Here is a 21,565-nt window from a genome sequence, read left to right as displayed (position 1 = left end):
GAGAACAGCCCATAGCTGTGTATATTGGGCATATACCACACCCGCTCGTGTCTTACTGCTTAATTTCATATTGATTGCAAATTTCATCTAAATAGGCTAGCTGTGCAGATGATGCAGAAGCTGGCATTTCTGCACAAAGACAAGACATCAATAAAAATCTGCTTGTGCCGTATGAGGAGTTCCCGCCCACGGTGTGCTGAGTTTAGGTTGGCAGTGCTCCGGGAATACTGAAACCAGGGCAGATTGTTCCCTGAGTCCAACGAAAACACTTCTGCTGCATATCTCTGTGCTGCAGTCCTTCATTGACATAGCAGCGCTCTGCTCGCACACTGCAGCTGACAGAATCAAGCTCTATTATTTTGATTATCCACAGCATTGAAGAGCATTGACATTTATGCAGATGGGCACAAAGTGTAGGCCTAGTCTCATTACAAAACACACACAAATGAAACATGCCCTCGTAAATTGTCCTGTTACTCCCTTTCTGCAACCATTCTCTGTGAACTACCCCTGTGTCCTCTTACGTTGCTACATGGCACAGCAAGGCACAATATGGCATGGGTCAGCACCACCGTTCACGGTGTGGCATGACACCGCATGGCACGGCACTGCATGGCACACAGCCATGGTCGGAGGATATGTCAGGGGCGTCAGTACTGTTGGCTGCTGCCTCGGCACCCCACATCCCCATCTGAATCCGTCTGCTATGAGTGGCTGTTAATTAGCACCGCTTGACTGTTGATGACTGGGTGTGACTACAACGACAGACCCTGGGCACAGGGCAGGGTTGCCTCTGAAGCCAGGTACTGGGCAGCTCTAATAAAGTGCCCAATGGAGCATGGTGGCAGGAGAGGAGAGAACCGGCTGCTCAGAAATACTCCATGCACATGACCCACACCACCAATTGTGAACCGAGACATCCTTTTCCTCACTTGCGAAAGACAGTTTGTGGGTAAGTGAAACTTTGTTGAGGACTTGGCCACAAAATGCTTGGCTTAGCCATGACATCGGCTCTCAGACACTTGATAAACAGTTTCTCTGGAAAACTATTACTCTGCCCATTTTAACTGCTTGAACTTGGCAGTTGCTACCACGCCGCTGTGCATGTCAACAAGAGGAAATCGGGCCTCTGGCTGCCAAAAAGAGTGACTGACTACCAGGCCCCCTAACTTCTTACCCTATTGGAGTTAGCCTACACTGTCAGTTGCTAGTGAAAAGCCTGCAGTAGCTAGTCCTACACTGTCAGAGAACACTGCACACCTTATTGGTGGCATAACCCATTATCCCATTGAAGTTCAGCAGATACACCAGAGAGAAAGAGCAGTAGCCTATCAGGGATGCTTTGTGTTCCTTGTAGACAAGCTTCCCGAGCCATGACACTTGCAGACATAGCTTAGCTGTCTTGTTTGCTCGCCAGAACGTTTTTTCTGTTTCCCGCCTGTTTTCTTTCAGTTGTCTGCTGTTTAAAAACTTTGCACTGAGGGAAGGTGCTATATTTGGTTCATGGAGTGGTATTTTTAGGCTGTGAAAAGTCTGTTGTAATTTTGACACCTTGCAGATGAGGGGCTGGCATTCTGTATGCATTTCTATCTATGGTAGCTATGGTAACAAACTGTACAAATGTAAAGTCTCCTTTTTTCACCGTACAACTTACAGGGTTGACAGTTTGCTATCACATGGAATTAGAAGCTTGAGTATTTAAGGAGTGAGGGAAGACTGGGAACAAGCGTCACTGAATGCTTACAGCAGGCTTAGACAACACGTGGGATCCCCTTATGCCATTCAATGTTTGATGCCACTTTGTTTTATAGCCTCCTTCGGATGGGATGTTGTTAGGGGTTTCACATTTTGGGGAATATTCAGAGGTGGAAACTTTCTGTGGGAATTAACAGGAATATATGGAAATATATGCAAATGAATGTTAATGTTTTTTTGCATTGGATATATTTACCATATCATATAGAGACAGAAACATAAACATTTTACTTTATCATAATTGCAAATTATTAAATCCTTCCAATAGATTTTATTTTTTGTTACAAATTGAACTCAACTTAAATTACTTGACTCTTCACATTGGATGATTTCACTGAACAACAAAAGGGAATATTGAATGAGCCATCGCATCTCCCCAAAACGTTTTCAACGTACATCTGTAAAATGATAGTGTAGAAACTAAAGCTTTGGTTGTCTTACTCTCAGGTTTCCATGTCTTCTTCCTAAACCTCAATGTCTACCTCTTGAACATCAGATTGAGGCCTCATCTGCACTTCACTTTCCATCCTTGTTGGGGATGGCTCATTGCAGGCTCAAAAAGCCTCAAATTTGCCACAATTTTGTCCACAATTTTTCAACCCTTGTATTGGTCCGCATGATGCGTGCTTTGGTGTGTGTTCCCAAACAAGGACCAGTTGTGCTCTGAGGCGGCTGATGTTGTTGGGTTTTGGAGGATGATGGAGGCAACAGGCGAAAGAGCCTCGGATCCACAAAGTCCCTTCCACCAGGTGGCTGATGAGATATGTTGGCACGACTGCCATATTGCATTTCCACCCCAAAGCCCTTGCTTGGAAGTGTACTATGCCAGAACCTTGCCTTCATCCAGGCCAAGGTGGTGAGACACGGTAGTGATGACACCATAGGCCTTGTTGATCTCTACACCAGACAGGATGCTCTTGCCTGCATAATTGGGGTCCAACATGTACACTGGGGCGTGTATGGGCTTCAAGCAGAAGTCTTAACGCTTTTTGATGTATTTCAGAACTGCAGTTTCCTCTGCTTGGAGCAACAGTGAAGTGGGCAGGGCAGTACGGATTTCGTCTTACATCTGCATGCGGAGTCTGAACATCAGACAGGATGACATTGTCTGCCTCAATCCGTGTAATGGCTACAGCTATAGGTTTCAGGAGTTTCAGGCTGCTTACCACTCTCTCCCAAAATATATCATCCAGGAGGATCCTCTTGATGGGGCTGTCCATTTCAGCAGACTGTGATATGGCCATTTCCTGGAGAGACTCCTTCCCCTCCAAGAGACTGTCAAACATGACAACACCACCCCAACGGGTGTTGGTGGGCAGCTTCAATGTGGTGCTCTTATTCTTCTCACTTTGCTTGGTGAGGTAGATTGCTGCTATAATTTGATGACCCTTCACATAACTAACCATTTCCTTGGCTCTTGTAGAGTGTATCCATTTTTTTCAGTGCAATGATGTCCTTGAGGAGCAGATTCAATGCATTGGCAGCACAGCAAATGGGTGTGATGTGAGGTTAAGACTCCTCCACTTTAGACCAAGCAGCTTTCATGTTCGCTGCATAGTCTGTCACCAGTGCAAATACCTTCTGTGGTCCAAGGTCATTGATGATTGCCTTCAGCTCATCTGCAATGTAGAGACCGGTGTGTCTGTCCCTTGTGTCTGTGCTCTTGTAGAATACTGGTTTAGGTGTGGAGATGATGTAGTTAAATATTCCTTGCCCAAGAACATTCGACCACCCACCAGAGATGATTGCATTATAGACTGCGTTCTCTATGATTTGCTTGACCTTCACTTGAGCCGTTGAACTCTGCATCCAGCAAATTAGTAGATAAAGCATGTCTGGTTGTTCTTCACCCAGCATACACCGCTCCATTCAGAAATCTCTTTCCAATACACATTGCCTGTGACCATCAGAGGTGCACCAGTTGCATACACAGCTTGAGCAAGACATCCATATGTGAACTGATTGCCCCCCATCTATCTTCAGAGCTCGTGCTGCTAGGCGACCTAAACTGGAACATGCTTAACACCCCAGCCATCCTACAATCTAAACTTGATGCCCTCAATCTCACACAAATGATCAATGAACCTACCAGGTACCTCCCCAAAGCCTTAAACACGGGCACCCTCATAGATATCATCCTAACCAACTTGCCCTCTAAATACACCTCTGCTGTCTTCAACCAAGATCTCAGCGATCACTGCCTCATTGCCTGCATCCGTAATGGGTCAGCGGTCAAACGACCTCCACTCATCACTGTAAAACGCCTCCTGAAACACTTCAGCGAGCAGGCCTTTCTAATCGACCTGGCCGGGGTATCCTGGAAGGATATTGATCTCATCCCGTCAGTAGAGGATGCCTGGATATTCTTTAAAAATGCCTTCCTAACCATCTTAAATAAACATGCCACATTCAAGAAATTTAGAACCAGGAACAGATATAGCCCTTGGTTCTTCCCAGACCTGACTGCCCTTAACCAACACAAAAACATCCTATGGCGTTCTGCATTAGCATCGAGCAGCCCCCGTGATATGCAGCTGTTCAGGGAAGCTAGAAACCATTATACACAGGCAGTTAGAAAAGCCAAGGCTAGCTTTTTCAAGCAGAAATTTGCTTCCTGCAACACTAACTCAAAAAAGTTATGGGACACTGTAAAGTCCATGGAGAATAAGAACACCTCCTCCCAGCTGCCCACTGCACTGAAGATAGGAAACACTGTCACCACTGATAAATCCACCATAATTGAGAATTTCAATAAGCATTTTTCTACGGCTGGCCATGCTTTCCACCTGGCTACTCCTACCCCGGTCAACAGCACTGCACCCCCAACAGCAACTCGCCCAAGCCTTCCCCATTTCTCCTTCTCCCAAATCCATTCAGCTGATGTTCTGAAAGAGCTGCAAAATCTGGACCCCTACAAATCAGCCGGGCTAGACAATCTGGACCCTTTCTTTCTAAAATGATCTGCCGAAATTGTTGCCACCCCTATTACTAGCCTGTTCAACCTCTCTTTCGTGTCGTCTGAGATTCCCAAAGATTGGAAAGCAGCTGCGGTCATCCCCCTCTTCAAAGGGGGGGACACTCTTGACCCAAACTGCTACAGACATATCTATCCTACCATGCCTTTCTAAGGTCTTCGAAAGCCAAGTCAACAAACAGATTACCGACCATTTCGAATCTCACCATACCTTCTCTGCTATGCAATCTGGATTCAGAGCTGGTCATGGGTGCACCTCAGCCACGCTCAAGGTCCTAAACGATATCTTAACCGCCATCGATAAGAAACATTACTGTGCAGCTGTATTCATTGATCTGGCCAAGGCTTTCGACTCTGTCAATCACCACATCCTCATCGGCAGACTCGACAGCCTTGGTTTCTCAAATGATTGCCATGCCTGGTTCACCAACTACTTCTCTGATAGAGTTCAGTGTGTCAAATCGGAGGGTCTGCTGTCCGGACCTCTGGCAGTGTCTATGGGGGTGCCACAGGGTTCAATTCTTGGACCGACTCTCTTCTCTGTATACATCAATGAGGTCGGTCTTGCTGCTGGTGAGTCTCTGATCCACCTCTACGCAGACGACACCATTCTGTATACTTCTGGCCCTTCTTTGGACACTGTGTTAACAACCCTCCAGGCAAGCTTCAATGCCATACAACTCTCCTTCCGTGGCCTCCAATTGCTCTTAAATACAAGTAAAACTAAATGCATGCTCTTCAACCGATCGCTACCTGCACCTACCCGCCTGTCCAACATCTCTACTCTGGACGGCTCTGACTTAGAATACGTGGACAACTACAAATACTTAGGTGTCTGGTTAGACTGTAAACTCTCCTTCCAGACTCATATCAAACATCTCCAATCAAAAGTTAAATCTAGAATTGGCTTCCTATTTCGCAACAAAGCATCCTTCACTCATGCTGCCAAACATACCCTTGTAAAACTGACCATCCTACCAATCCTCAACTTTGGCGATGTCATTTACAAAATAGCCTCCAATACCCTACTCAACAAATTGGATGCAGTCTATCACAGTACAAGACCCTGCTAGGTAAAGTCCCCCCTTATCTCAGCTCGCTGGTCACCATAGCATCTCCCACCTGTAGCACACGCTCCAGCAGGTATATTTCTCTAGTCACCCCCAAAACCAATTCTTTCTTTGGCTGCCTCTCCTTCCAGTTCTCTGCTGCCAATGACTGGAACGAACTACACAAATCTCTGAAACTGGAAACACTTATCTCCCTCACTAGCTTTAAGCACCAACTGTCAGAGCAGCTCACAGATTACTGTACCTGTACATAGCCCACCTATAATTTAGCCCAAATAACTACCTCTTTCCCTACTGTATTTAATTAATTTATTTATTTTGCTCCTTTGCACCCCATTATTTTTATTTCTACTTTGCACATTCTTCCATTGCAAATCTACCTTTCCAGTGTTTTACTTGCTATATTGTATTTACTTTGCCACCATGGCCTTTTTTTGCCTTTACCTCCCTTCTCACCTCATTTGCTCACATCGTATATAGACTTGTTTATAACTGTATTATTGACTGTATGTTTGTTTTACTCCATGTGTAACTCTGTGTCGTTGTATCTGTCAAACTGCTTTGCTTTATCTTGGCCAGGTCACAATTGTAAATGAGAACTTGCTCTCAACTTGCCTACCTGGTTAAATAAAGGTAAAATAAAAAAATCCATCAGCATTCCTCCATTGAGTCAAAAAAACTTCTGATTCCAGGAGGACTATGAGCTGTTGCTATCGATAAGGTATCTGATTTATCATTTCCACCTTTGATAAAAGTTCCTCTACTTCTATTCGAGGTTGCTTTTTGTGAGCGCTGAGGGAACTTTATGCACTTGGCCAGATGATTCTGCATCTTTTGTTGCATTCTTCACATATGATTTGGCACAGTATTTGCAAATGTACACAGCTATTCCGTCTACATTAGCTGCAATGAAATGTTTCCACACATCAGATAGTGCCCATGGCATTTTCCTGTAAATATTAGCAAAAAATACAAAAACCCCCAAATACAATTTCATGTAGAGATAAATAGTTAAGCAGTTAGATTAAATACCTCCTTTGTAAGATACATGTTTTAAAATGAAACATGTATGGAAACAGGTGCGTTAACACTCCTCAGTTAGCAGGCTCAAGCAAGCTAAAACCCACATGGTAGCAAAAACTAACTAGCAGAAATTGTTAACAAGTTAGAAATGATTTAAACACATTTTGCGGTAGGCTACTATTTACTAGTTAACAAAAAAATCACATGTCATATAAAATATATTCACCCCACCTAGTATTGTAATCAAAGTTTACCAGAAAGCACGTATTCCTTGACTCAGTGTAGTAGTGTTGGCTCAATGGCATCTCATTAGTGTGCAAGATCTTGAGAATCAGCTGTACATGTGATGGAAGAGTGCACTGCACATGTGATGGAAGAATGCACTGTGCAGGCAGAGGCTTGCAATTATATTGAATTGGGGATAGTTTAACCAAAATATGCTACAAGACCTAGAATTGCCCTATGTGTATCCCACAAAAAAGGTTAACTGTTATAAGGTAACTTTCTTTTGATTAATTTAATTAAAATTCCCAACCTTAACTTCCCATTCCTGGGATGGGTGAAAGAGGCAGATTTTTGGGTGGTGACTGGACATCTCTAAGCCCTGGCTCCAGCAACATGCCCCCTCGGAGGGTGGTCATCCCATGGAATCTCTGACATCAGCTCTTTCTTTCTCCCCCTTTCTCTTTTGGGTGGGCATGAGCAGTGTCTTTGTATTCAGTGACACTACTTATCTCAGCTGGTGTCCAAGCCTTGTTCAAGACTGGAATCTCAGAGTTCATGAATGAATAGAAGATGACCAAAAGACCAGGCCTAATTCAAAGGGGAAACCAGTAACAATCCTTTGTTTCCCCAAACTCTTGCACCTGTGTTGCGTTACCATATTTGGAGAAGGGAGAAGATGAAAAGTTCGGTAACAGAATGGCTGTTTGTGCCATTGACACCAAACTAAATCTTGTTTTGCTATGGAAAACCAATTTTTTACTAATAAACTCAAGTCAGTGGTTTTCATTGTAAAATTGGCTGACATCTCAGAAATTGTTCCAGGCTTAAGTTGTGCATTTCATAGATTTTTCTCCAATGACCAGCTTAAACAAATGTTATTTGAACAGGGAAAATGGTCCAAATCCAATTAAATACACTGCTCAAAAAGATAAAGGGAACACTTAAACAACACAATGTAACTCCAAGTCAATCACACTTCTGTGAAATCAAACTGTCCACTTAGGAAGCAACACTGATTGACAAATTTCACATGCTGTTGTGCAAATGAAATAGACAACAGGTGGAAATTATAGGCAATTAGCAAGACACCCCCAATAAAGGAGTGGTTCTGCAGGTGGTGACCACAGACCACTTCTCAGTTCCTATGCTTCCTGGCTGATGTTTTGGTCACTTTTGAATGCTGGCGGTGCTTTCACTCTACTGGTAGCATGAGACTGAGTTTACAACCCACACAAGTGGCTCAGGTAGTGCAGCTCATCCAGGATGGAACATCAATGCGAGCTGTGGCAAGAAGGTTTGCTGTGTCTGTCAGTGTAGTGTCCAGAGCATGGAGGCGCTACCAGGAGACAGGCCAGTACATCAGGAGACGTGGAGGAGGCCGTAGGAGGGAAACAACCCAGCAGCGGGACCGCTACCTCCGCCTTTGTGCGAGGAGGAGCAGGAGGAGCACTGCCAGAGCCCTGCAAAATGACCTCCAGCAGGCCACAAATGTGCACGTGTCTGCTCAAACGGTCAGAATCAGACTCCTATGAGGGCCCGACGTCCACAGGTGGGGGTTATGCTTACAGCCCAACACCGTGCAGGATGTTTTGCATTTGCCAGAGAACACCAAGATTGGCAAATTCGCCACTGGCACCCTGTGCTCTTCACAGATGAAAGCAGGTTCACACTGAGCACGTGACAGACGTGACAGCGTCTGGAGATGCCGTGGAGAACGTTCTGCTGCCTGCAACATCCTCCAGCATGACCGGTTTGGCGGTGGGTCAGTCATGGTGTGGGGTGGCATTTCTTTGGGGGGCCGCACAGCCCTCCATATGCTCGCCAGAGGTAGCCTGACTGCTATTAGGTACCGAGATGAGATCCTCAGATCTTCAGACCCCCTATGCTGGTGCGGTTGGCCCTGGGTTCCTCCTAATGCTAGACCTCATGTGGCTGGAGTGTGTCAGCAGTTCCTGCAAGAGGAAGGCATTGCTGCTATGGACTGGCCCGCCCGTTCTCCAGACCTGAATCCAATTGAGCACATGTGGGACATCATGTCTCGCTCCATCCACCAACGCCACGTTGCACCAGACTGTCCAGGAGTTGGCGGATGCTTTAGTCCAGGTCTGGGAGGAGATCCCTCAGGAGACCATCCGCCACCTCATCAGGAGCATGCCCAGGCGTTGTAGGGAGGTTATACAGGCACGTGGAGGCCACACACACCACTGAGCCTCATTTTGACTTGTTTTAAGGACATTACATCAAAGTTGTAGTGTGCCTGTAGTGTGTTTTTTTACAACTTTACTTTTGAGTGTCACTCCAAATCCAGACCTCCATGGGTTGATAAATTTGATTTCAGCACATTCACATATGTAAAGAAAAAAGTATTTAATAAGAATATTTCATTCATTCAGATCTAGGATTGTGTTATTTTAGTGTTCCATTTTTGTTGAGCAGTGTATATTGATTTGGCTAAGAGCTGGAAGGAATTGAAAACCGGAGACATTAGTCTCGCCACCTGAACTAAGCACTTTTGCTCAACCAAACGGACGAAACATTGACGGTACAATTAGCAACACACCAATTTGCTAGCAGAACAGGAGTATTTAATTATTTGTTTCTTCCCCCCCCCGTAAAGACAAGATGTGGAACAGGAGCATATGGGCAGTAGTGTCTTCTCGGCTCCTGACTGGACACAGACGTTGCTGTGTTCCTGCGCCAGTGTTGAATGGGCACTCAATGATTTGCATTGTGTTGACTACCATGGTGTTACGTTGCGTAGCATTATGTTGGGCAGCTATGTCTCTTATGATGTCCTGCGATTCGTTGCCTTGCAGTGTGTAACCTGTAATCTTTGATTGAGCTTCTTTGTCCAGGGCTCTTGCCTTTTTCAGTTTCTGCAGCTATGCAAAGCAAGAAGTAGGCTACTTCAGTTGAGCTGCGTTATGCTGACTTGTACAACAAGACCGTTGCTGCTGTGCGGTATGCTTAGCTGTAATTGCAGGGTTGTGAAGCTCAGGAGGAACTGGGTAAATGGGCTTGATATTACTTCATTCCTCCGCCAGACAAACTCGGCCGCCTCAGACGTAGCGGTGCAGCTATGTAATGAGCAAGTGGGCTCAGCTTCAGTCAGTAATCACCACATTGTTTGACTTCCTCTAGTTGTGAAGTGTCTGTACTCTGTTTCTTGATCCCGTTTCTGACTGATCCCTGGTACATTTGACTTGCTCAGAATGAGGGCCTTTTAGTACAAAACAAGGAAGGCTTGGGGCTATTGCACATAATAAATATATATATATTTAAACCTGTGGTTAATCAGAATTATTTCAATGATTAGGCTAGCCTTAAATGCGCTAAAAGTTTTCCATGTATGGTAGTAGCTTATCTGATTATAGTCTACGGTCTACTATGCAACTTCATGAAGTTCATAAATCAGTCAAACCAAATAGCTTAAGCTGTTGTTCCAGCGTTTATGGCCATCTCTGAGCTGCTGTGCCTCGGACTACTATGCCATTTCCTAACCCTTCTCCACCTTTCCTCCAGCCCAGAGGTATGGGCCTACCACTGGGCAACATTTATCATCGCTGATGCTTCTCACACAGCCTCGGTTGTCTTATCAGCCCTTCTATATCATCACTCATGTTTTAGCAGTGGTGTGAGGGTGTTACACACTCCGAGATCACAGGGAAACTTTGATTAAACTAAAATAGAACTGAGTAATTTAGAGGTTGTGGTCATCCATCATCTTGTCCTGACTGAGCATGAAATGGGAATAGAACAACCCAATTGTCCATCTTTGGAAAATACTGACTTTAGGCTATATGTTAATGACAATGGAACGATATAATTGTAAAGCCTGAGTATCTTCAGGTATAGTGGCTAGCCTTACCGTTTTCATATTGGGCCTCAGGCTCTAGCCACTCTCCCTCTCGACTGGAAAGTGAGGTTCATGTTTCACATGATGAATGACTTAGTGGGCTAAACATGAAATGGCAAGTCCTTCTGCTGTGTACTAGTGACAGGCAACAACCCTGCTTCCCCCTTCACTGGAAGTGCAGATCACTCTCATTTTGTAAGGATGCATAGAGGGCTCACTTTAAAAAGTGACTGCCCCTAAAAAGCCAATTTCAATTTGGTCATAAAGTCCAAAACTGAGATTTTAAAGGAAAAAATTGTATGTCACAGAATAAAGGGTACTGTAACAGTTTTCCTTGGGTTGAGTTTATTTCAATCCTGTACACAGCTGGCAGGACCCAGGCAATCATCAATTAGGTACGTGTAGCTGCTCGAGCCCCCTTCGTAATGCCCATGGTCAATTTGGTTTGACATTCGATAGTCCCCAACTAACACCATAGGGATATCAGTAAATTACATAACGTAGGCCTACATGGGACAATTATTTTAAAATGTCAGTAGCTCCCAATTTTAATGACTTAACCTCAAATGAACTTTGTATAAAAATACATATACACATATTGAGGCATTTAATGAGACAACTAAAATAAAATATTGACGGTGCCTAACCAGCCCCAGATATGGGCTATCCAATGTCAAACCAACATTGCCACAGTTCACACCAGCCTGCTTAGTGCTAGCCAACTTCTTTAGTCAATAACTAACCTAGGCAACTTCAAGACACGACCTGGTTAAACTGTTTTAAGTAATGTACAAACGCCTGCCACGTGGGAAAACACCCACATTAAACCACCCACCAAGACAACTCTACTTTGGCTTCAGTCATGGCCGTTGCATGTAATGACCAAGTCGCTAAACAAAGCCAAATCAGGAAGTTGAACCTTTAATAGTAGCCCCAAAATGGGGTCTGTTTGCTTAACGAGGTTCTGATTACGTCTATGTAAAGGGTTGGCAGAGGTCACAAATTCTGAAATATCGGTCATTCCAGACCTGTGCATCCATCCTACCAGTTTATGACTGCCTTGTGGATACTTGATACTCCCCCTGTGCACTACCACAGGCTATGCAGATTTATCAAGAAAGAGTGCCTGGTACAGCTGGATCTAATTTATTGTCCAGGCTTGATGGAAGTTCCTCCACCCAGAATCTAATGGAGTAGCTGGCCAGAGATTCTGGGTTGCTGACATTTAACTTTGTACTAACCTGTTAGCCCAAGTCAGATTAGCACCGCATTGACTGTGCTTACACTCAACTCTCGTTTCTCCTAAATCACTTGCAGTAAGGCCTGTTCTTCACATGCTTGAATTAGACTTCTCAGTCTCGTGGAAGTCTCTGTTTTGGTTAGCCTGCAGTTGTTTCACTGCTGGAAGCCTATACTGTGATGGAGGTTGTCTCTCCATCCCTTGTTTACCTCCATGAATCTTCCAGGGGCCCACACAATGGCTGCAGCAGGCCGTGGTGACCATGTCTGCTTCAGTGATCCAGGCCTCTCCCAGGCTCAGCACCCACATGCTAGCAGCAGCTCCCATTATGTAACCTTTCAGACAAAAGCATGGCCGGCCTGCACACACAACTGACTGCTCTGTGCTGGCAACACGGCCATTATGCTAGTCAGGCCATCGCTTAGGTGTGTCTCTCACAAAACCTAAACTTGAATGAAACTATTTTTGGGAAATTCTGACAGTTTCAACCCCGGATCGCTTACGTTGCTGTCAATACTTGCAGACACAACATTGACATTAATTTGTTGTCTTTGTCGGTTTATCACCCCTAGCAGCTGTCAACTAATAATTTAGTGGGACCCTTCCCTAGTTTTGTGGACCTCACCTCACCCCATTGTCAGGAGCTCCTGCTGGTTGATGCGTCAGAAGCTGAGTGCGTCCACAGGAATGGCTGATGTTAGAGGCTGGGAATAACAAAGTCCTTTCACTGGTCTGTCAGCGTACATTCTGTCCACAGAGAGACACATTACCAACAGGCATTGGCACTAGCTTGTCCGTTGATACATCATTATTTGCAGGACTTAGTTTGCTCAACTCCCAGCAGTAGGTGTAATAGTGTCTCACACCAATCAGGTCATAAAATGATCTTTATGCGATGCAGTAAAGTCCACACAACAAGAGGCTTTGTATGGCAGCCAGGCCCTAGGAAGATATTGTGTTGCTGGCTTCTGCTTCTCTCACTAGTGTAAATACTAACCTACCTCCAGGGCCAGAAGTACTTGTCCACTCAACTCAACACCTATCTCTTTTGAATTCTGAGTATACTCACACAGCCTCTTGTCAACAGTGCCTTCTGAAAGTATTCAGACCCCTTTTTCCACGTTTTGTTACGTTAAATTCTAAAATTGATTCAAAAAAAATAATATCCTCAGCAATCTACTGAAAATACCCAATGATGACAAAGTGAAAACAGGTTTTTAGAATCCTTTATATATGTAAATATTCAGACCCTTTGCTATGAGACTCAAAATTGAGCTCAGGTGCATCCTGTTTCCATTGATCATCAGTCCACCTGTGATAAATTCTATTGATTTGGAAGGGCACACACCTGACTATATATAAGGTCCCAAAGTTGACAGTGCATGTCTGAGCAAAAACCAAGCTATGATGCCGAAGAAATTGTCCATAGAGCTCCGAGCCAGGATTGTGTCGAAGCACACACAAAAATGTCTGCAGCATTGAAGATCCACAAGAACACAGTGGCCTCCATCATTCTTAAATGGAAGAAGTTTGGAACCACCAAGACTCTTGCTAGAGCTAGTTGCCCGGTCAAAGGGGAGAAGGGCCTTGGTCAGGGATTGTGACCAAGAATCCGATGGTCATTCTGACAGAGCTCCAGAGTTCCTCTGTGCCGATGGGAAAACCTTCCAGAAGGACAACCATCTCTGTAGCCCTCCACAAATCAGGCCTTTATGGTAGAGTGGCCAGACGGAAGCCACCCTGCTCTAAAAGGGACATGAAAACCTGCTTTGAGTTTGCCAAGAGGCACCTAAAGACTCTCAGACCATGAGAAACAACATTCTCTGGTTTGATGAAACCAAGATTGAATTCTTTGTCCTGAATGCCAAGCGTCACGTCTGGAGGAAACATTGCACCATCCCTACAGTGCATCATGGATATCCCCATGCTGTGGGGATATTTTTCAGTGGCATGGACTGGGAGATCGAGTTGGAAGGTTCACCTTCCAACAGGACAACAACCCGAAGCACACAGCCAAGACAATGCAGAAGTGACTTGAGTAGCCAGAGGCCGGACTTGAACCCGATCAACATCTCTGGAGAGAGCTGAAAATAGCTGTGCAGCAACTCTCCCCAATTCAACCTGAACGCTTGAGAGGATCTGCAGAGAAGAGTGTTAGATACTCCCAAAATACATGTGTGCCAAGCTTGTAGCGTCATACCAAGAAGACTCAGTGCTGTAATCACTGCCAAAAGTGCTGAGTAAAGGGTCTGAATACTTATGTTAATGTGTTATTTCATTTTAATATATTTTATACATTAGCAAACATTTCTAAAAACCTGGTTTTGGTTTGTCATTATTGGGGTATTGTGTGTAGATTGAGTAAAATTGTAATGTTTAATCGATTTTAGAATAAGACTGTAACGTAGCAAAATGTGGAAAAGTCAAGGCGTCTGAATATTTTCCAAAGGCACTGTATAGTTTTGTTGAAGGGTAGGCTGGCCCCTATCCACAGCTCCTAGCTGTGTGTTACATCGGCTTTGGGAAAAGACACGAGATGTGAACATCAGTGAATTGCTACACCGCAAGTGTGTTGGAGACCCTGCAGAGAGAAGTCTTTTTCTCTCTTTTTTTGTGGCCGAAATTGGAACGAGGGCACTGGAAATTCACTGGTTTAGAAAGACCTTTTGTCCCGTTGCCTTATCTTGCCTGCCAGTGTGCCTTTGTTGTAAGGAGGGGAGAGCGAGTGAGGCTGGGTCAAGAGAGAGGTATGGGTGTAAAAAAAGAAAAAGAGAACTCATGATTCATCAGGTGCGGTGGTGAAGAGTTCACTGAGGCATGGGTGGGGCTAGAGGACTGCAGGTAACAAGGACGGTAGTCCAGTCACAGCTTGAAGCTTGAACTTCACTATCTCAAATTCATAACATAACATGAGAGGTGGAACATTTGACCATTTAGGAGGATAGAAGGGAAATGGGGTTTTAGACTCTAAGATGTACACTAGGGTACCAAAGGAATTTGAATTACTGCTTTAGGCAGTGTATGCTCAAAGAGAGCATAATCTCAATTCAGATATCTATACTGAACGAAAAATATAAACGCAACATGGAAACATGTTTTTTAAAACAAAGGTTTTACAGAGTTACAGGTCATAAGGAAATCAGTCAAATACATTTGGCCCCAGTCTATGGATTTCACATGACTGGGCAGGGGTGTAGCCATGGGGGGAGCCAGGCCCAGTCAGTCAATCAGAATTTGTTTCCCCTCACAAAATGGCATTATTACAGCCAGAAATACTCTTCAGCACCTCCGTCAGGCGATCCCGCAGGTGAAGAAGCCAAATGTGGAGGTCCTGCGGTTGTTAAGCTGGCTGGACATACTACCAAATTTTCTAAAACGACATGCTTATGGTAGAGAAATGAACATTCAATTCTCAGGCAACAGCTCTTGTGGACATTCCTGCAGTCAGCATGCTAATTGCACGCTTCCTCAACTTGGGTGTGTGGCATTATGTTCTTGATATGCCACACCTGCTGGGTGGATGGATTATCTTGGCTAAGGAGAAATGCTCGCAAACAGTGAAGTAAACAAATTTGTGCATAAAATCTTAGAGAAATAAGGTTTTTGTATGGAACTTTTCTGGGATTGTTTTATTTCAGCCCATGAAACATGGGACCAACAGTTTGCATGTTGTGTTTTATATATTTGCTAAATGTATTATAGGTCACATTGGCACAGTGCTTACAGCCAAACACTAGGCTACCTTATGGACTGAGATGTTTACACTAGAAGCCCATCTTATTTCTGTCAGGGACATTTCCAGTCATCCTTGCACTTGTATTGATTGCCCTCTGCATCTCTCCTTTCAATGGCCCATCTGTAGAAAAGGTATTGTTCCCCAGTCTCAATTGGGGGTTATCATTGCTATTTTCTACACTGAAAACCTATCACACTTACCATAGTAAAATGACATTTTGCCTGATACAGCAATGCCTCTTTTCAGCAATGTGATTTCTATTACCCATGGAATGCTGCAGTTTTGGACTTTTTCTAAACCCTGGTCATTGTTTGAGACTTCTTTGTGCCCTGTAGTTTGGAGGTTCACTGACTGAGCCATGTTTATAGTCAGAATGGTTTCTTAAAGGGAAGGCTCGCCTCCAACTGAAGGCGAGTTCAATAATGTCCTTGTGTATAGCTTTTCTGTCTTATGTCTGGCCTTAAATGTTTGCCAACTTTATAATTGAGCTGTCAAGGTTCCCTAATTCAATGCTAGTACTTTTTGCAATGAGCATATGAGCATTTTTCTGTGGTGCTTTTTGTAAAGCATTCTTTATTGCCCATCGTGATAGGAGTGACGGCCAGTTAACTGAATCTGTGGCTGTGCACAATAGCACAAGTAAAGATTTGCTATTAGGAGTGTGCTGTGTAGGTAGAAAACAGAGACCCATCTGCGTCATCCCAACATGTTATCTTGTTGCCATGATTCAATGCAAATGTGATCACCCACAATAGTGGTCATGGGTGAGTGAGACATGGCCAGGCAGAAGGGTCAACTGGAAAATAATTTTCCACAGAGGTGTTGCCCTTTACAAAAACAGGCTTCCACATGGGCACTATGAAAGGGTCAGTGGGGTTATGGTCCATCTTTTCTTTTGTGTGTTAGCTGTTAAGATTACATTTAACACACTTGAATCATTTTTTCTGGCCCTATAACGTTACATTTCACAATACCTGCCTGCTGTACAAATGGATCATAATTTGATGCCAGTTCAGGTTTACATTTTCATCCGTTTTTGCTTCTTTTTGATTCTATTCAGGTTTGGCTGGACGTGTAAGGCAAGTTGAAGAGTCCCCCTTCCCCTTGGTCCAGTGGTCTTGTCGGGGAGGGCGGATCCCCTGTTTGTTTTTTTTCCTACCCTGATGCCGCCCTGTAAATTCATGATCACATGACCTTGGATATGGACGCAGTCCTGTCCGACTTTGTCCGTTCCACTGGAGCCGAACCAGGACTAGCCAGAGACCTGCTAGAGGGTGAGTTGCAAGGCATTCTGGGGTAAAATAGATGGTTTTATGGACAACTGCTTGTGAGGGGTATACATTGAGCAGTGCACCTCCCAGTTAGAGCTGTTGGTTAGGTAAGCTATCATGTAAAAGGAGGAAGTTAAATCCAGAAGAGACTCAACTCTTGTTGCCTAGCAGCAGCACAAGTTGCAGGTAAGAATATGGGTTCAAAATGTAATGCACTGCAGTAGCTATACGGTGGTGAGAGACAAGACGTGCTCAAAATTCAAGTATTTACTCAAGCAATGGAATGTGTCAGTGGCCTTTACATACGATAACAGTCGCTATGGTTCTGTTGACATATGGTAAATATTCATACTAATGACTGTTGAGTGGATCTGACTTTTATAGAATGCGTTGGCTTTTTCGGTCAGGTTTGACTTGTCCTTTCCATTTGCAGGGAAGAACTGGGATCTCACCGCTGCCCTCAGTGACTTTGAACAGCTGCGACAAGTGCATGCTGGGAACCTGTCGTACTCTTTTGCTGAGGAGAGGACGTACCCAGGCCCGGAGAAGGAGATGGCCAGAGTGGGGCGCCCCCTTCTTCACCGTCAAGAGGAGGTGCTGCAAGGTGAAAATAGTGGTAAGTTAAAAAAAAATGTATATTTTGGGCATAATGTCACTTATTTACAACCACTTATCTGTTGTCCTCTTGTTCTCCTCATTGTGATAAAGTAGAACCCTCTCCTTTTGTTTTGTTAACTTTTTATTTTTGTCAATTCTCTCAAGTCAGCCTTCCTTGTATACTTTCCCCTTGTCCAATTTCTCTTTCCTACCCCTTCCCACAACTAACCTAAACTCCTCTTTCTCTCTTGTGGTACCTCCCTCCGCAGCCACAGAGAAGCGTCTATCGAGAGGCATCTCCCATGCCAGCTCTACCATCGTGTCCCTGGCACGGTCACACGTCTCCAGTACGGGCAACTGTAGTAGTGAGCCCCTTCTGGACACGCCTCTGTGCACATTCCAGCTGCCCGACCTCACCGTGTACCGGGACGACTTTCGTGGCTTCATCGAGAGGGACCTCATCGAGCAATCTATGATGGTGGCCCTAGAGCACGCCGGTGAGTTTAACTGCACGGGTCCCACTGCTGCCACCAATTACAAATAAATGACTTTATTCACTTCTGAGGCAATCTTGTTAATTGTGTCGTGTAGGTGACCGTGTACACCATAGCTTCTCAGTTCTAGACGTGCATGCTGAATTGTTTTTAGTGTGAATGAAACCGCGAGTGCCTGTTCTGTTTACATTAAGGCCGACTCAATTGGTGGACACGGGTGGGACCTAACTGTCAGAGTCTATTGCCATTGGCGACGAGTGGGGACGGAAACTGCCTGTTACATGCAGCGTCGTTGGGTGAGTGTCATAGCCTTTCAAACAAGATCCAAATCTAACGTGTTAGGTCATACTCTGCTATGTCAATCAATGATGAGAGCTTCATTGTTAGCTGAAGTAAGCCCTTGAATAATTGTGGGACACATTATAGCTAAGCGTCAGTGTCCTACTGGAGAGGCTTAACCCAGAGCAGTTAATTAGGATCCAATTGAGGCATTGTAGCTAAAATGCCTTGTAATCCATCCTTATAAATTGGGCTTTATTTGTGATATTCCTGAAGCTACAGCCCATAATGGCACACTAGGCTAATTAAGAACACAACTCCCACATCAAACAACTTGCCTTTTACCTTGAGTAAGGTTTGGATGTAACCACTGGTTTTTCTTTCTTTGAGATGGTGTTGTTTATACTATGTGCCTGTACGGCCTTGCAGGTATGTGGGGCTTTCATGACCGTGACCTGATGCTGCGGAAGTCTCTGTATGCACTGATGGACCACGGCCAGGAGAGGGAGTCGCTGAGACGCAGGTGGAGGTGGCAGCAGACCCTGCAGAACAAAGAGGTGGGGGATTCACTAGGTTGGATCCATGTGAAACTTTGTCCAATGGATTGTTTACAGTCCAAACTTCCATTTCAGTGTATTGAAGTGTGTGTGTGTCCACAGTCTGGTCTGGTGTACACAGAGGAGGAGTGGCAGAAGGAGTGGAATGAGCTGCTAAAACTGGCCTCCAGTGAACCTAGGATACACTACAGCACCAATGGCAGCAATGGGTAAGACCTGTCTCGGACACCTCTCACACGCATTATTTATGTATACTATTATATTAAGTTTGAGGCATACCACATGGAGTTGTGGCCCATCATGAGCCTCTGTTTTGGAACAAAGACTAAGATAGTAAGAGGAAAATGTTAGATAGTGGCTACCTATGTCACTTCCTGCGTGTTTCCTGATCTGACCCTGTTCGTTTCCTATGTGCAGGACGGAGTCATCAGAGGAGCCTGTGTACGAGAGTCTGGAGGAGTTCCATGTGTTCGTCCTGGCCCATGTCTTGAGGAGGCCCATAGTAGTGGTGGCAGACACCATGCTCAGGGACTCTGGAGGAGAGGGTAAGGTGACACATCTTGATATTACCAATTTCGCCGCCTTACATCCATAAGCTGTGCTTTATGAACTTTAGTGTTGTAACTGATTGTGATGTTTTATGCTGAATGTTGTTCTCCTCCTCCTTCCTTCCCTCGACAGCTTTTGCCCCAATCCCATTCGGAGGGATCTATCTGCCCCTGGAGGTGCCAGCTGCCAAGTGCCATCGCTCGCCCTTAGTGCTGGCGTACGACCAGGCCCACTTCTCTGCCCTCGTCTCCATGGAGCAGAAGGACAACTCGAAAGAGCAAGGTAATGTTATGTTTTTATCATCCTCTTAGCTACCTATTACAACAAAACCAACACGTTTCATAGTGAAGTGGACCACATGAATAGAATATACCTCACCAAGGTCGAAATTAGAGGAACTGCACATCAATCATAGTCCCAAAATGGACTAACAGGGGTACCTGTGACATCTGATTTCTTTGTAATATTTGAAGTTTTGGTTTCAAGTAATTCCCTTGACTGACAGTGTTTTGTTTGTAAAGTATCACTCACTTGACACTCCGACTGAAGAGTAGCATTCTGATCTCACAACATCAGTCAAACACTCACGCAGAAGTTGGCTAGCTTGTTAGTTACTTCCAGACACAAATGAGAGAACACCTCCCTCTGACCATTTTACTCACCCTAGAAAAGCTGGTTAGACTTCTCTTATCAAGAAGGGTTAATGACTGTAACAATAAAACAGTTTTAGCCAGTCTTTACTGAAACATGTCAACTGGGTGTATGTCATTTGTAAATTCCTCAATTATTCTGCACTCTGGGTCTCTCAAACCAGAGTACTAATTGGAGTAGATTGCCAGTGTTTACGAACTCACCCCATGACCAACATCAAAGTACGCCTCCAAGACACGAATCTAGTCTTTTCAGTTGCATTCTTAATGAGGCATAGAAATTGGCCATTACGGTCCCTTTTTAATTAGTACTTTGCATCAGTTGAATGACAATTGCTGGTTTGAAGAATGCTTTTAATTTTACTTTGAACATTTTTGCTCCCTCTCCCCCACAGTTGTGATCCCTCTCACTGACTCAGAACACAAAATGCTGCCTGTACACTTTGCAGTGGACCCTGGGAAGGACTGGGAATGGGGAAAGGATGACACGGACAATGTCATGTTGGCAAGGTATGATCTGACTCATTGCACTTCAAATTGGGTCTGCATTACCCCCTCCAAAAACACACACGCAGTCACTATGTCCTCGTAGGACCTAATATCCTGTATTGGCCCCTGCTCCAGATTAGAGAAATGCTCGTCAGTCAGAGCGAGATTAGCTCTAAATGCCTTCTATGATTGGAACAAGGGGGAATACAGAAATAGCCTGAAATAAAAATAACTGGATATTTTTTCCACAGGATTAAGATTGGCTGTTGTTTCAACTGGAATGGTGTACAAAAATAACTTAAATGGAATTAACACAGTGCCTTCAGAAAGCATTCAAACTCCTTGACTTTTTCCACATTTTGTAGCGGAATTATGTTTTTATAAATTTTTACTAATTAATAAAAAAATTAAAAGTTAAAATGTCTTTGGCCAGTAAGTATTCAACCCCTTTGTTATGGCAACCCTAAATAAGTTCAGGAGGAAACATGTTGCAATAATAGTGTTTAACATGATTTTTGAATGACTACCTCATCTCTGTACCCCACACATACAATTATCTTTAAGGTCTCTTAGTCGAGCAGTGAATTTCAAACACAGATTCAACCACAAAGACCAGGGACATTTTTCAATGCCTTGCGAAGAACGCCTTATGGTAGATACATTTTTTTTTATTTGATAAAAAAAAGAGGCAGACATTGAATACCCCTTTGAGCATGGTTAAGTTATTAATTACACTTCGGACGGTTTGTCAATACACCCAGTGACTTCTCCGTTGCCAGAGAAGAAGGAAACCGCTCAGG

At 44.3% G+C, this 21,565-nt stretch overlaps 1 pseudogene; it reads left to right on the top strand.

Moving 5' to 3' along the window:
* LOC115104233 (OTU domain-containing protein 7B-like) overlaps positions 1–21,565 on the top strand; it is a 35,917-nt pseudogene that overhangs the window by 6,339 nt on the left and 8,013 nt on the right.

The sequence above is a fragment of the Oncorhynchus nerka genome, linkage group LG3 (genome assembly GCF_034236695.1).
Source record: "Oncorhynchus nerka isolate Pitt River linkage group LG3, Oner_Uvic_2.0, whole genome shotgun sequence".
NCBI lineage: Eukaryota > Metazoa > Chordata > Actinopteri > Salmoniformes > Salmonidae > Oncorhynchus > Oncorhynchus nerka.
Note: the sequence above shows the minus strand (reverse complement) of the source record. Positions and strands in the feature narration are given on the sequence as shown.